Genomic DNA, 16243 nt, shown 5'->3' on the forward strand with positions numbered 1-16243 from the left:
TTGAAACTCTTGCCAGATATGTACTGTAAGTCAAAAGGAACCCTTTTGTTGCACCCCAACACCACCTACTTAATATCCATGCACCCTCTATGCCAAGGAACCTCAGTTCTAGACACCAGTATCAATGCTATTTTTGTACAAGAATGCACCGCACCCACAGCTCGACCAAGGAACCTCTCACCTTACCTTGGAACTCCATGCTGTTCCTTTACTGGGCCCCATGCTCCTTTCTTCAGAAGTGCTTTGATCTTTGCCTGCTCCTTTCTTTGCGTTCTCGCTCCCATAATCCAATCCCCCACTTCACAGCTCCCGTACAAACTCTAAGCAGTGGATTTACGAGGGTGCTGTGAGCACCAATGGAACCAATGGAAACAGGCCATATGCCACACTTTGGAATTATAAAAAACAGGCACAATTGGAGTGCAGTGAGCCCTTTACCACCCATAGCCCAAGTGCCACTACAGACCTTGAGGGCAAATTCTTTTTCTGGGGAAGCCTATACAGATCCTTACCACCGGGGAATAATTTCACCATTGGTGGAGCTACATCAGCCATTGCAGATCATCAGTTGGTTCTCTTCTAGAACCAAAGGTAAAAAAAAAACACTCACCCACCTTTCTTACACCAACTGGGAGATTTTAGAGAGGAGGTAAGTATAGCCACATTCTATGGGATTCTTAACGTATTGTTTTTTATTATTCACTTCGTGAATTTGCAAAAACATTACAGACAACAACAGGGGAGTAGGGTCAGCGTCAAGGTGTCCGTTGAGGCAGCATGGGTAAAACAATATACCAACATGACTAAGCTTCATATAAACATCACATTTGAACAGTTGTGAGTGCAAAGAAATGTAGGAATCGTGGGAGAAGAGGGATAGGAAGAAGAAGGAGAGGGGTAAACAAGAAGGAACGCTGAAGGGAGCTGGAAGGGAAGGGAAGAGGGTAAGGGAAGGAGAGAAAGGAGGTACTCGGGTCAATAATTGAGTGAATAGTTCACTACATGAATAAAGACATCCGGTTTAGGTGCTTTGGCCGTATTAACTTTTGGATCTAGTGACAGGAGAGTTCCTCAGTGTTTTTGCCATTTGTACAGTCAGGTAGATCACCAAGGAGGACAAAATATCTTGGGGGTCGGTAACCTGCAGGCTTCAAATTCCAATATGTTTGCAATTGTTCTTGACAATATATTGTGTCCCAAAACCAGTCAGCTTTACTGGGTGCTCTATGCCTCCCTAAGCCCATCGCGACTCTGCGTTTGGCCAACACAATAGCATACCTACCATTCACTAACCTCCATTTGGGATACCTTTCACATACCCCAGCAGCTCAACATTTGGGGAGCGGGGGACCACAGAACCCACCAGGGAGTCAACCACATCAAACACCTTAAGCCAAAAACGTTGCACAGTTGGGCAACTCCATGCTAGGTGTAGAAAATTTGCATCGGGTGCAAAGCAGGTCTAATAGTGTGCATCTGTGTCGAAACCAATTCTATGCAAGTGGGCGGGGTATAATATAGTTGTTGCAGAAACTTGAAATGAATCAGGTGCAGCCTAGAATTTGGGGAAAGGGTACGGATGTGCATGCACCAGTACCTCCAGTGCTCATCTGGAATCGAGTCGCCCAACTCGGACTCCCACCTGAGAGTGGGGCAGCATCACAGGGGCAGTGGCTTGCACTGAGAGATACAATTTTGTAATCAAGCAGCGTGGGGAGGGGGAGGAAAGCAGCACCCTCAATGCTTGGAGTGTATCAGGAGCTCAGGAAAGGAGACATGTCATGAACGAACGGTGGCACATAGCAAAAGTAGGTGAGTTTATGCAGGAAGGTGTTAGCTGGCTCTTGCAAAATTTTCTCAGGTTCAATGAATTGTTCCTCTGTTGTAGTGTGTGTAATCGTGTGAGCACACCTGCCTTACCCTCAAAAGGCACAGAATGGGCAAAGAAATGATTCACATGGGCTATGCGGCGGAGCTCATTCCATGCCCATGTGGTGCAAGCAACTGTGTCAATTCGAGCACATGGGCAGTGCGGGGGCAGGCAGAGGGTCATTGACAGTGGGCAAGGATGTATATGATTGTATTCTGGAGTACACCCAGAATTGTGCAAACTGTGCCTGGGTGTAACTGTAGTAAAGGTCCATGTTGGGGCAGCTAGTACAAAAGGGAGGGTGAGCAATTCCGAAGGTACCCTGGGATGTTTCCTGACACATGCCAGAGTGATCAAGTGGGATTGCAAGCACACACAAAAAACTATGTGACAGGGGCAAAGGAAGGTTCACAAACAAATAAAGCAATTTGCGAGGTACCACAATTTTAGCTATCTCCAGCCTCCCTGTGAGTGAAAGTGGAAGTGAACGCTAGTGCTCCAGTTTGTCTCTAGCCAGGACATTGCCAGGCCATAATTGACTCTCCATAACTCATCAAGGTCCCTACTAAGTGTTGAAGCAGATATGCTAATTAGAATTTATTACTGAATGTTTATATGTTTGAATAACAAGAAGTTCATAGTGAAACGAATTGCAGAGAAAATAATGTGCACGTTTGAAAATGTGCCCACAGGCAGCGGTAGCCACTTATACGAATTTAAAATAATATGATTAAAAATGCATGAAATAATGAAAATGTGTAACAATAATGTAGTAATGTGCTATAATGAAATGTATAACCTATATTTTGCATTATATCGTAGAAGCTAACTTAGCCAGAATTGTGGCCTAGTTTTGCCAGGCCTCATGCAGAAGCAGAATTAATGAACGCATGATGTAGAGAAGCTGGTGCATTTGAACTGACTGTGAACTATATGCTTAGCTAGAATTTTCTGCAATGTCCCAAGGGACAGGAGATGATGAAGTCAAATTGATACAATTATGTGTAGAGTAGGCTAAATGCACTTTCCTAGGCCTCAAACAATAGAGACACTGACTGAAGAGGATGATGCAACATTTTCGATACCTGAAGAGCCGGATGATGAAGACATCGCACAGAGAACCAATCCATGAACTGAGAAAGACGAAATACTAGAACTCATAGATATGTAGAATAAAATGTATTGGGTAACATCATATATGGAAGACTAATTGACCAATTAGGAATTAAGGGGATGGACTGAAAAACTCTAATAAAAAGTCATGACAAGGGGCTAAAACTTCAGACTGCGAGGGGTAAATGCTGATGACGTCAGGAGACGGGGTTAGAGATTCTGATGCGTTGCTGATCGATTGATGACCTGGAGACAAAGACTGACTTTGTTGCTGATCCATTTCGAGGATAGGTAGCTATGACAATGTGACTGATTAACTTTGTGCTTTTTCTTCTAGGTACCAACTGCGCTTTTTTATAGTTTTTTTTCTTCTAGCTAGATGTCTTCCAAATTCATGTTTTCTAAGTTGTTTTCGCATGAAGTCCCACATGCTGATGCAACTCTGGGTTAGGTAGGGTTCCTAAGGTGACGTTGACAGTGCCAAATGATTGATGAACTGATTGCTGAACTCTGCTATTAATGTCGATATATTCATCTTTTTGGCTTATGCTGAAGCTTTGGAGCACATGTTTTCTCAAGTTCTGATCAGATTATGTTATTGGTAGTCGCTAATAAACAAATTCTTAAACTGATTGAATAAAGATTGAGTTAACCGTATGCATTAGGATTGTAATCAATAAGTGTGAAGTATCTTTATTGTTTAGTTAATAAAAACCATAACAATCAGCTCATAATATACCATATAAAATTCTGTGAAAATTCCATAAGCTCCTTTACCATAAAAATCCTCTTGTATGATTAAAATCAATTTTATAAGTCTAAAGTGCAGAGTGCCAGCTTTCAGCTCTAGAAGGATTAAAATTCATTAATTAAGACTGTGTCCCAGGAAGCTGATTCACATATTTGGTATGTACAGTCAGAAATTTGATAAATCTGCATATTGACTGTAGATCACAAGGGTCAAACATTGACATCACTGCTGGCCGACAGGAGCGAGTCCCATTTCTCACAAAGAGTGGTTTTAATAGTTGTTGATGCGCTTCTTTTAAGGCCGGACAAATACAAATCAGGTGGACCATATCTTCCTTAGGGCCGTTACATAGCCTGCAGGAAATGTCTCCCCCGTTCTTCCACGATGGTTGGTTTGTTCTGGCTGGTAAAGCTCCTAAGCGAAGTGCCAGGAAACGATGCTTGATATGAGATGCAAAAGTGCTGGACAGATAATGTGATGGCGCCAAGATGGTATAAGTATGCATTAATGACCAAGCGTGTGAGTGCTGCGCAAATTTAACTTTCTCATCTAAAAATGATTGGAAGCCTATTTCCTTTTTTATCGCTCGACACAAAAGAGGATATGAAATGTTGGAATCCCATAGGTACTTTGTTTGTGTTTCTTGCAAGGAGTTATACAAGTGCCTGTTGTATACTGAGGTTGCATTGTTATTCACTGAATTCCATAGTGTCATGACTAGAGGGCTGACAGTATTTTTACTTATTTTATACCAAGTCTTTATTGTGTGGGCTTTCCTGTCCAACTGATATTGTGTTAGACCGAATTCCAGCCTAACCTGTGTTGGGGAAGCAGAACGAGGAAGATTGAAAACTTGCTTATAGATTTTTATTTGTTGCCGATCCAGTAGAAAAGCATCTTTCCCATGTAGAGCCGCACTTCCATATGTAGTGACTGGGAGGAACTTGGCCGACATAACAGACAGTAATGGTTTGTACGATGGACCCTTTAGTCTTTTAGCTAAGGTGCAGAAAGCAACCACCAAGGATTTGCACTTCTGTGCAATATACTGCTTTTGTGGTACAAAACTGGTCTTATTGTCTATAGTAAAACCAAGGTATTTGTAACTGCAAGTCGTGTCAAGTGCAATGCCGCTCAACTTTATTTTATTTGCAGAATTCAAAGTGGGATCCTATGGACATTATTTTAGTTTTTGAAATATTAACTTCTAGTTTATTTGTCTTTGCGAAATTGCGCAAGGTACTAACCAGCCGTTGCAGCCCTATTTTTGTGTGGCTTAGCAGGTCAATATCATCCGCATATGATAGATGTGATATGGACAGACTTCCCATCCTGGGAGAATGCAAGTTGGTTGCATCCAGCATAGCTGAAAAATCAGCCATAACAAGGTTAAAAAGATGCGGGGCTAAGACGCAGCCTTGCTTTAGTCCTATATTTGTTGATATTCTCAGAGAATTTTTTGAGCCATCTGCTACCTTGACCTGCACCCAAGTTTTGTCATACAATAATTCAATACACCTCAGAATACGTTCACGCCCCAGCTTCGCAGTTTACTCCAGAGAATTGCTCTGTCCACTCGATCGAATGCACTTTCGAAGTACACAAAGCATAGATATACATTTTTCTTTAGGCACTTCGCTCGATTGGCAATGTAACCTAGCGTAACAATGTTGATCACTGTGCCGTAGCCCTTCCGGAAACCAGTTTGATTCATGGGGACCAGGTTGTTTAGATTGGACCAGTTAATCAGGTCTGCTAAAATTAAGGAGGCAAAGTATTTGGCCTCACTGTCAATTAGCGCTATCAGTCTGTAACTGGCTGGGTTAGCTCGACTACCCCCTTTATATATCGGATTAATAATGGATCCTTTCCAACTGTCTGGAATGATTCCATTGCGCTCGACTTCAGTATATAATATTGACAGTGTTGCTGACCAATAATCCAGATCCGCCTTGAAAATGGCTTGCGGTAGGCCATTAGGGCCGGGCGCCCTGTCCCTGCGGCCCCTTCTGATGACTTGGGCAATTTCCTCAGCACTGAATTCTGCCTCAGTAAACCTAAAGTTGTGGGTTTTACCGCAACCTTTAGTTGCTGATTTTCTTCAGGAGAGAGTGGCTTGAAGAAGATGTCAGTCAAGTGATCTACCCGTTTGTCTTCTGGAATTGATATACAATTTATCATCCTTACCTTTCGGCCAATTTCGTTCACTGACGCTCAAAATGCTCTAGAGTTGGCCTTTCTTGAATTATCAAGTAATTTGACCCAGAATTCATCCTCCTTTTTTGTTTGTATTTGCCATACCTGTTTCTTATAGTTTTTTTGTACGGTTTTTATTTGTGCACATAAAGATTCTGTAAGAGGTCTATCTTTTGTAGATCTAAGGTTGCGCCTTAGTTCCTTTCTTAATTCAAGTATTCCTGATGGCATGCTTAGTCAGACCGATTATTATTTGGAGCATGAAGCCTGGCCGCGCCAAGTGAAGGTATTGACCATAGAAAGCTAGCCCACACACCCACGGTTGACTGATCTTGACACGCTGTCGATTGAAGCAGAGTTTTTATATTTTTGCACAGCCGTGATGGTGAGGACTCCTTCCAGATCAGGTGATTTAGGTTGACTGAGGTTACTATTCCCAATTCATTTGTAGCTGAAAGAAAGCATGGAGCATTCCAAACCAATTCTATGTGCTGAAATGAATGGTCACTGTGGAGAGTCGGTTTGATTTCGAATTTGCTGACATGTGCTAGCAGGGGAAGCGAGACGACCGTGTGATCTATTGTGGTCGTTGATTTTGCACTGTAATAAGTGGGCCTTGGCGGGAGATCGTCTTTCACCCTGCCATTTAGTACTCTCATGCTCAGATGCTCTAGGGCCTCTACCAGTTGTTTGCCCCTTGTATCTAGTCTTGTCTGTACCAATGGAACCTGCGGCAGCACTGACCATATCGCTTTTCAGCTGCCAGTTGGTCGTCCGGTTCTGGAGTGTATGTCAGGTTGGTGTTAAAATCGCCTGTCACTAAAATGTCCCATGTTGGATTGACACATCTTATCTCTTCTACCTTCTGGAGTAGTTGTTCAAAGAGAAGTGCTTTCTGATGCTTCCGCGGATGAGCATAGACATTGAAGCTGTTCAACGGAATGTGATGGCTATTACTAAAATTGATTTTTATAGCTTGTAGGTCTGTCGTTGAGAAGGCCAGCTGCTCTGTTGTGGCATGAAGTGCCGTGGAGATTATTGTGGCTAGGCCACCGCTTGGTCTGACCGATTTATTTGATTTTTCGGCTTTGAAGTAATGTAGAGAGGAGCCTCCTAGTTCTATTAGGTCTACCAGCCATGTTTCTTGGAGTACTATTATTGAATAATTACAACTGGTCATTACTTTAAATCCATCTGTAACAATTGCTTTTGCTCCCGTGATGTTCCAAGACATAATGGTGACAGCCAGCCTTTGATCTATATCTACTACATTACGTGTGCTAGGTCACTTACTTCTCCTCGAGTTTAAGGTATGCACCATCCATCTACATTCATCCTGTACACCAATCCCTACAGATAGTCAGTCAGTGGAAGTTGTTGAAGCATTTTCCTCCCTCTTAGATTGGCGCTGTTCGAGATCCCCAAAATCTGGACCTGAGGGAACTACTGGAACTACTGGAAGGCTTCTTGACACTAGAATACGTTCTAGATTGGCCGGGGGAGTGGGGGAGGAACTCTCCACTCTTCCTTTTGCCACCATTTACACTTTTGCCTCATGCAAACGGCAAGGTCAGTCAAGCTTACTCCCAGTTCCTATGCTTAGGACCGCTGAATTCAGCTGATCTCCTTCTCCACCTCCTCTTCCTTCTCCTGCTCCTTTTCAAGTCTCCTGAGCCCACGCTGTTCTTCTCCTCCTCTCCTCCTCTTTTCCGATTCTCTGAGCTTTGCTACTTTGCTGCTTCACAGTGAACGGTTCATGCGCCGCCCTGGCACCACAGCGCTTAATGTCAGAACCGGTGTCTCAGCGTGGGTTTGCTCCGGACCACCGCTCCGGCCTCAGCTCAGCCGGCACAATATCTCACCAAACACCCCCTGCAGAAGACATAAGTGTGAAGTAGGTGAGGGGTAGGTAAGTGCGGGGGCGTGGGTGGAGTGTTGTGAGGTCTGAGAGTCTTGCAGTAACTCTCGGAGCCGGCCGCTGTGACGGGATAGATCGTGGCAGATCTCGGCAGGCCACGCAGTGCAGGCAGACCTCCGGAGCCGCCCCGGCTGTCCCCGGCAGCGGTGACCGAAGTCCCTCAACGGCCCGTACAAACCCACTCAGGACTGAGTGAAGGACCGGGGGTGAAGAACCGGGGCGACCGGGGGGTCCACGACACAGATCCCAGCAGCCGCGGCTCAAAGGATGCGCCTCAGCACCCGTGTGTGCGATGCGTCTCACCTCGCATGAACCGGAACCAGAAACCTCCAAGCGTTCTGTTCCATAGCGTCCGTCTGTGAGGCTGACAAAAACTGATCTGCCACTTGGCTGTCTCTCGGGCGGCAGTGCGAAAAGTAACATACATCCCAAGATGGTGATCGGCATGGGCAGATTGTAATCAATAGGGAAATAAACATTATTAAAAGCTTTATTGAGTTGTGGTTATTCATGAAATGGTTATTGTATTTGTCTAAATAACTAATGATTCTCTTAGTGGTTATTGATTGATTATATTGATTATTGATGACACTAGTCACTACATGGCTAGGATACTCCATGCGATCCAAAAGGTTCATCGGCCTTTACGCGTCCCCTTGTAAGTTTACTTACTAAGGACCAGGGGCACTAGCAGTTTTGGTAGCAGCTTGTTGGTTGGTTTCCTTGGAGAACTAGTTGTGTGGTGATTAGTGGTTACGGTGGTGGTTTAAGTTAGGATTAGTTGTTTATTTTATGAGGTTTGAATTTTTGTTTTCTGAAATGGCAATTGTAGCAAGTATGATGTTCCCTTAAGCCCAGAAATGACTTCCTTAGATCCTGGATCCCGCTAGTAAAGTTGGGAATGTTCTCTGCGTTTTCGTGATAGTATGAAAGTGGTAGGTTGCACTTGCAAAGGCTTCAGCAAATCGCAGGTGAATTGTTATGTATGAAGACTAAAGTAGGGAGTTTGCATACTCCAGTTGAGGTTAGTAGGAGTGTGCGTACTCCGCAGTATGAGAGTAGGAAAGTCGTCGAACTTCCTATGTGTGTGGCACTTTGTGCTAAAGAATTGTCCACGTGGTTGTTGGTGATGAATGGACCCTGCGTGGTCTAAGACTCCGGAGTATAACGACAAGTGTAGGAGACACTTGGGTATATGTTGTAATCTGTCTGGTTTAGTAGGTTGATCGGGCATGGTCAACAAGTAGGTGTGTGAGTTAAGTGAGTAAAATAAATTTTTCAACTGAGATTTGGTGAGTTCTCTGTGCATCAGGATAGATCCATTGATCAGTTGAGAGTGAAATTTGTGGGCCGAATTTTGCTTGCAAATGTGGGAGACTGAGAAAGAGGAATATCTGCATGAGTGAAATCAGTAAAAATCCTTAAGGTCTCTGAAGCGATTGTGTACCTTCCTGTAGTAAACCAGCAGGTTTGTTTTGGTTATTGGTTTTGGTTAGTGCTCGCAATAATTTTTGGAATGGTTCTGTGTGAATTGGAGTTAGGAGGACAAGCCGCAAGACTTTGTCAGCCGCAGTGTGTGAGTGTGACGTCAGAGTGAGCCGCGCTTGGATAGGTTGGTTAGTGAGAAGAGTCGCAAGTGGATTGACAGCCGTCTGCAAGAGGCAATTGGTTGAGTAAGCAGGTGAAAGGAATCTTTGGAATATAAGTCATTTCCTTATTGAATCAAATACATAAAAGATAGCGAAAATTAAGTTTTTCAAAGTGTTTAGAAGTGCCATGAAGGTTGATTCTTACATTAAGGTGACAGTTGGGGAGCCTGCCCCACTGGAAAATTCTCCGGCATTTATTGGGATGGAGGAGCGAGGTGTTCTGCAATGTCTTTGGTTAAAGCCAAGAAGACCGCCTTCAAGGACCGCCTAGACAACAACGCACACAACACCAAAGAGCTCTTCAGCATCGTGAAAGAACTCTCCAACCCCAGCTCCATCACCAACGACATCCCGCCATCTCAAGACCTGTGCAACTCCCTGGCCACCTTCTTCCACCGCAAGATCACTGACATCCACAACAGCTTCAACCCCGACCCCCCCTCACCCACCACCAAGTCCACCACCCCTGCGACTACCACTCGCACCAGTCGCCTGACCGTCTGGTCCAGCGTCAGCGACGAAGACACCATCAAAACCATGAACTCCATCCACTCCGGATCCCCATCGGACCCCTGCCCTCACCACGTCTTCAACAAAGCCAGCGCAGCCATCGCGCCCCACCTCTGGAAAACAATCAACTGTTCCTTCGAGACAGCAACCTTCCCAGAAAGCTGGAAGCACGCCGAGATCAACACCCTTCTGAAGAAGCCCAAGGCGGACCCCAAGGACCTCAAGAACTTCCGTCCCATCTCCCTGCTCCCTTTCCCGGCAAAAGTGACCGAGAAGATTGTCAACAAACAGCTGACCCGCTACCTCGAAGTCAACAACATCCTGGACCCGTCCCAATCTGGTTTTCGCAGTAACCACAGCACCGAGACCGCCCTCATCGCCGCCACTGACAACATCCGGACCCTGATGGACAAAGGAGAAACAGCTGCCCTCATCCTCCTGGACCTATCAGCAGCCTTTGACACGGTCTGCCACCGCACCCTATCAGCACGCCTCCATGACGCCGGTATCCAAGAGAAGGCCCTGGCCTGGACCACATCCTTCCTCTCCGGCAGAACCCAGAGCGTCCGCCTCCCACCCTTCCGCTCCAAAACCACTGAGATCATCTGCGGCGTCCCACAGGGATCCTCCCTCAGCCCGACACTGTTCAATATCTACATGGCCCCCCTCGCCCACGTCGCACGACAACACAACCTCAACATCATCTCCTACGCCGACGACACCCAGCTGATCATATCCCTCACCGAAGATCCCGACACCGCCAAAGCTAACCTCCACCGAGGAATGAAGGCCATAGCCGACTGGATGAAGGACAGCAGACTGAAGCTGAACTCAGACAAGACGGAGGTCCTCATTCTCGGACCCACCCCATCAGCCTGGGACGACTCTTGGTAGCCCACGTCACTAGGCACAGCCCCTGAACCCACGGACCACGCACGCAACCTGGGGGTCATCCTCGACTCCACTCTCTCCATGACCAGGCAAGTCAACGCCGTCTCCGCGTCCTGCTTCAACACCCTCCGTTTGCTCCGCAGGATCTTCAAATGGATCCCCCTTGACACGAGAAAAACCGTTACCCAGGCCCTCATCACCAAAAGACTCGACTACGGGAACGCCCTCTACTCAGGAACTACAAACAAGCTCCTGAGATGACTCCAACGCATCCAGAACGCCTCGGCCCGACTCATCCTCGATGTCCCCCGCCGCAGCCACATCACACTCCACCTGAGAGGCCTGCACTGGCTCCCCATCAACAAAAGGATCACCTTCAAGCTCCTGATCCACGCACACAAAGCACTGCACAACACCGGACCCACCTACCTCAACAACCGACTCAGCTTCCACACCCCCACCCGAAGCCTCCACTCAGCTAACCTCGCACTCGCCACAGTCCCCCGCATCAGAAAAACCACCGCCGGCGGCAGATCCTTCTCCTACCTCGCCGCCAAGACCTGAAACACTCTCCCCACCATCCTACGACAGACCCAGGACCTGCTGGCCTTCAGAAGACTCATCAAGACCTGGCTCTTCGACCAGTAGCACCCCCCCTCCCCAGCGCCTTGAGACCCTTGCGGGTATGTAGCGCGCTTTACAAATGCAGTGATTGATTGATTGATTGAAAGCAGTGGTGCAAATTGACAGAGAAACAGGAAGCTTTGGTATTTGGCCAGTGCAGTCAGATAATGGACAGATACAAGGGGTAGTGCAGAGTACTCCTAACGCAATGACTACTTTGGTGGTTCAAAGCGCAAATGCACCCACCATTGATACAGAGAACTTATCCAGAAGTACCAATTCTTCAGTCAACCTCGAACTTAGTGGTTCCTAAGGAGCAAGTGGTTCCGAGGCCAATGCTAGTTCAGACGGAGCCGACTCCAATGTTGTTGCCTCAGATACAGACTCAGGGTTTGCCGAAGTTCACACCATTGACAGGACACAGTCAGATGTGACACCAGTGATGAATCAGAGTATGGGAGTAACCCTTCCACAAAATACAGGTGTCAGAGCAGCACCAGATGCAATATCGTTGCCGATTACAGTTGGTCCAGCGGTACCATTGTTTGCGCATAAGAAATCGAATGTGGGAGAACAAGGTGAAACGTCACAGAGCCTCTTGAGGAGGGGAATGAGTGATCATGTGCAGGTGATATCATTTATGGGTCAGACTTTTGAAGGATCTAGACTGTTAATGGACCTTAGTCCACTTGTTGTGCTTCTAGATGCAGTAAATGGCCCGAGTGCAAGTCAGAGCTTGAAGCTTTTGACACCGCAGACTCCAGGTGCTGTGGTACAGCAGGTACCATTGCTGAATGCAAGTAACATTTCGTTACAGGGGTTGACAGCACAGCAATTGAGCGAGTGGTTGGATAGTTTGAATACTCCTCAAAATGCATCCAAGGGCGAGGAGCAGATAAATCGTGTAAGGTTAGCTACAGAAATAACTGAGGTAGTTGAGGGGAAAATGGGAGTCAATAGGTTAGAATCCTACACAAGAGAAGAGCTGAGATACTTGTGTCCGAGGATTACAATGGAAGTGGGTAAGATACATCAGAAATAGGCAGATCTGGCAGATAAACATGACATAGAGATTGACAAAACAAAGCATTTGAAGAGGAGTTACAGGTTAGACTTCAAGGCAAAGGATTTTGAACACATAAGGTCAGCAGGGATGAAGGCGCATCTCAAGGAGTTATTGCAGAGTGCTCAAATTTGGGGAGCATTAGAGAAGTGGGAAGGCAGATGGGCAGAGAAGAAGGATAAACGGAAACAAGATTCGCAAGAAGGGTCTGAAAGTGTTCAGGAAGAAAAAGATCCAGTAAAAATGTTACCGATGAGGGAAATTTCCGGAGGGCAGTGTGTTCATGTTCCATGGCAGAGGAGTGATATCTTGTAAATCATAAACGATTACCCAAAATTGAGAGAGAAACCGGTTGAATGGTGCCAGCAGACAGATAGATTTGTGGAGCTTTCTTAATGTCTGTGCGAAGTCTTGAATACCTTGTTGGAAATAGTGGTTTCAGCTGACTTGTGGGTTGAGTGCAAGAGAGCAGTGGATTGGCCGACAAGTGAACCAGAAAGGGATAGAGTTATGGGTGCACCATCACCTGAAGTGATGAAACTTTATAATAAGGTGATTGAGTTCTTGAAAACAAGAATTTCATCTAAAAATATTGACTGGCAGAGGATTGACAGGACAGTACAGGAGGCGAAAGAGTCAATACATACCTACTATGAGAGATTATTGAAAGTGTTCAAAGAGTACAGTGGCAAGGAAGCAATTGAGCCAAAAGACATGTTGCACTTTGTGTTCAGGTGTGTCAAAGAATAGAGACCTGAAAAAGGGCAGATGATTAAGAGCCATTTGATCTGTTGGCAAGCAAAACCAATTGATGAGGTGTTGCAGTATGCAAAATACTGTAGTGATGAGATTGAATTGAAACAGAAAAAGTTGAAGGAGAAGGCGTTGGTGATGCAAATTAAGGCATAAGGCAGCTCAAACAGGAGTGCAAGGAGCTTTAGTGCAACAGGTGCCACAGCAGCAGGGAACTGTCATGTTCCAACCTCAGATGAGAGGTAGGGGTCGTGGAGTCAATATGACTCATGGTCCGAATTTGAGTACTGTAGTGGTTCAGAATGATGTGCAAGGGATGAAAAACATGTTACTGTATCATCTGTGCGGAAACGTGGGACACTGGAAGCAGGAGTGTCCGTTGATGGTGCAGGATAGTTTTGTTGAGCAAAGTGGTGATGTCAATACATTTCAAGCTGTGAAAGTCCCTAGAATGAGAGGACTTAATCCGAACGTTCAGAATCAAGTGCAGAATTTCCAACCCATGCAGCAGGTGCAAGTGCCGCGTTCACAATTGACACAGTTGCAACCGATGCAGCAGCAGGTTCCTATGGTACCTAGACACAAATGCAGATACCTCAAGCCCCGATGGAACAGCAACAGATGATGTTTAGTCAGCAGGTTACAGGTCAGACACAAGACAGAAGTAATGACACAGTGCACAAATTCCCATTACATAGCTAGAATTAAATAAACGAGGAATGGATGAAGAGCTATGTATGCTTGCAGCGTCCTTAGACGTAGGCCAGAGAGGACCTTTTGTGAAGGGAAAGGTGATGGGACAGAGAGTCTAATTTCTAGTGGACATGGGAGCTATGCGCTCTACAGTGAGTAGTGTAGAAGTTCTGAACTTACCTCTCTCAGGCAGAACAGTTCATGTTGTGGGGATAGCAAACAGACAGCTGACAAATCACAGATCCAGTACAGGTTGAGATTGACAACTTCCAGGGACTACATAAGTTTGTAGTTTGTGACTCAAGTCCAGTATCTCTACTGGGAAGGGATCTGTTGTGCAAAACCAAATGTCCCATTAGTTGTTCAAATGCTGGAATAGAGGTTCAGACTAATAGTGATGACGAAGAAGAACAGACATCTGAAACTGCAATTCAAAATGTTAACGAAGAGTATCCGTTGATTGAGTTTTTCCTGATATTTACTGTGAAAGAGTTGCATGCAGATTTGCAGGGAACAGTACAAGAGAATATATGGGACCTGACAGGTAAAGAAGTAGGTTTCATCAAAGGAGTGGAGCCGATTAAGATCACTTTGAAGCCAGATGTAGTGTTTCCGTAGCTTCCACAGTATAACATGGCACAAGATGTTCTGATGAAAGTGGCACAAATAAATGGAGACTTTCTGAAACAAGGGGTTTTGAAAGAAGTGTTGAGCAGTCCATGAAATTCATTGATAATGGGTTTGAAGAAGCCGTGTGGGAAAGTACGCATTGTGCAGGACTTGCGAAAAGTGAACAACATGGTGGTTAAGTGTTGTCCTGTATTGCCAAACCCAGCAGTGATACTGTTTCAGATTCCATGCGATGCAGAGTGGTTCTCAGTGGTTGATCTGTCACAAGCTTTCTTTTCTGTGCCTCTTCATGAGGATAGTCAGTTACTTTTTAGTTTCAAATTCCTAGACAGAGTCTACAGCTGGTGCAGACTTCCACAACGGTACACGGAGTCACTGTCTCTGTTCAATCATGTGTTGAAAAAGAATTTGGAATCATTGGAACTACAGTAGCAATCGGTTCTAGTGCAGTACATTGAGGATTTGCTAATTGCATCCAGGATGAGGTACGAGTGTAAGTACGACTCGATTGCCCTGTTGGATCATTTGGTAAAGTTTGGATATAAAGTATCACCTTTGAAATGGCAGAATTATCAGAAGTCAGTAAAATACTTGGAGCACCATATTGAGAAAGGTTCAAGGAGAATTTCCAGAGAGAGGATTACCATGATATTGCAGAGAAGTCCTCCAACTTCACAGAGAGATGTCAGAGTGTTTCTGGGAATGGTAGTTTATTGTCGTCAGTGGATTCCAAATTTTTCTGAGATTGCCAAACCATTGCAGCAGCTGACACACAAAGAGGTTACTGATCCCATAACTTTAGATGAAGATCAGATGAAAGCGTTCACTGAGTTGAGAGAGAGTTTGTGCAGAGCTCCAGTGTTGGGAATGCCTGATTACACAAACCATTCACAGTGTTTTGTCATGAACATGATACATGTTCTTTGTCTGTTCTGATACAGGTCCATGGAGGTGCTTATCACATATAGTAGCCTATTTTTTCAGCTACCTTGGACCTAGTCGCAGCAGCTTTACCAGGTTGTCTGCGGGCAGTTGCTGCAGTTGGTCAAAGCCTTTCACAATGTGAGGGAGTAGTGATGGATACCCTCTGACAGTAATGTTTCCTCATTCTGATGAGATTTTACTAACAAGGACGAAAACACAGTATTTGACTGGTACAAGATGGCCAATGTATGACACAAGCATACTAGGTGCTCCAAATGTGACATTGAAAAGATGTACAGTGTTGAATCCAGCAACACTACTTCCAAGTGATACTGTTGAAATTGAAAAAGATGAAGACATCGAGCATGATTGTCTTGCGGTAACTGAACTGTGTACAAAACCAAGGCCTGGCATCAGAGATACACAACTAGAAGAAAATGATCAAATTGTCTTTGTTGATGGCTCATGTCTCAGAGATGGTACAGGGACATTGAGAGCAGGATATGCTGTATGCACAATCACAGGTACATTAGAAGCTTCTTGGCTTTGAGGTATATATTCTGCACAAGTGGCAGAATTGGTAGCTCTTACTAGAGCGTGCCATGTTTCTGCGAGGCTGAGAGTCACAATCTATACTGGCAGCCAGTATGGATTTGGA

The sequence above is a fragment of the Pleurodeles waltl genome, chromosome 7, assembly GCF_031143425.1.
Source record: "Pleurodeles waltl isolate 20211129_DDA chromosome 7, aPleWal1.hap1.20221129, whole genome shotgun sequence".
Lineage (NCBI taxonomy): Eukaryota > Metazoa > Chordata > Amphibia > Caudata > Salamandridae > Pleurodeles > Pleurodeles waltl.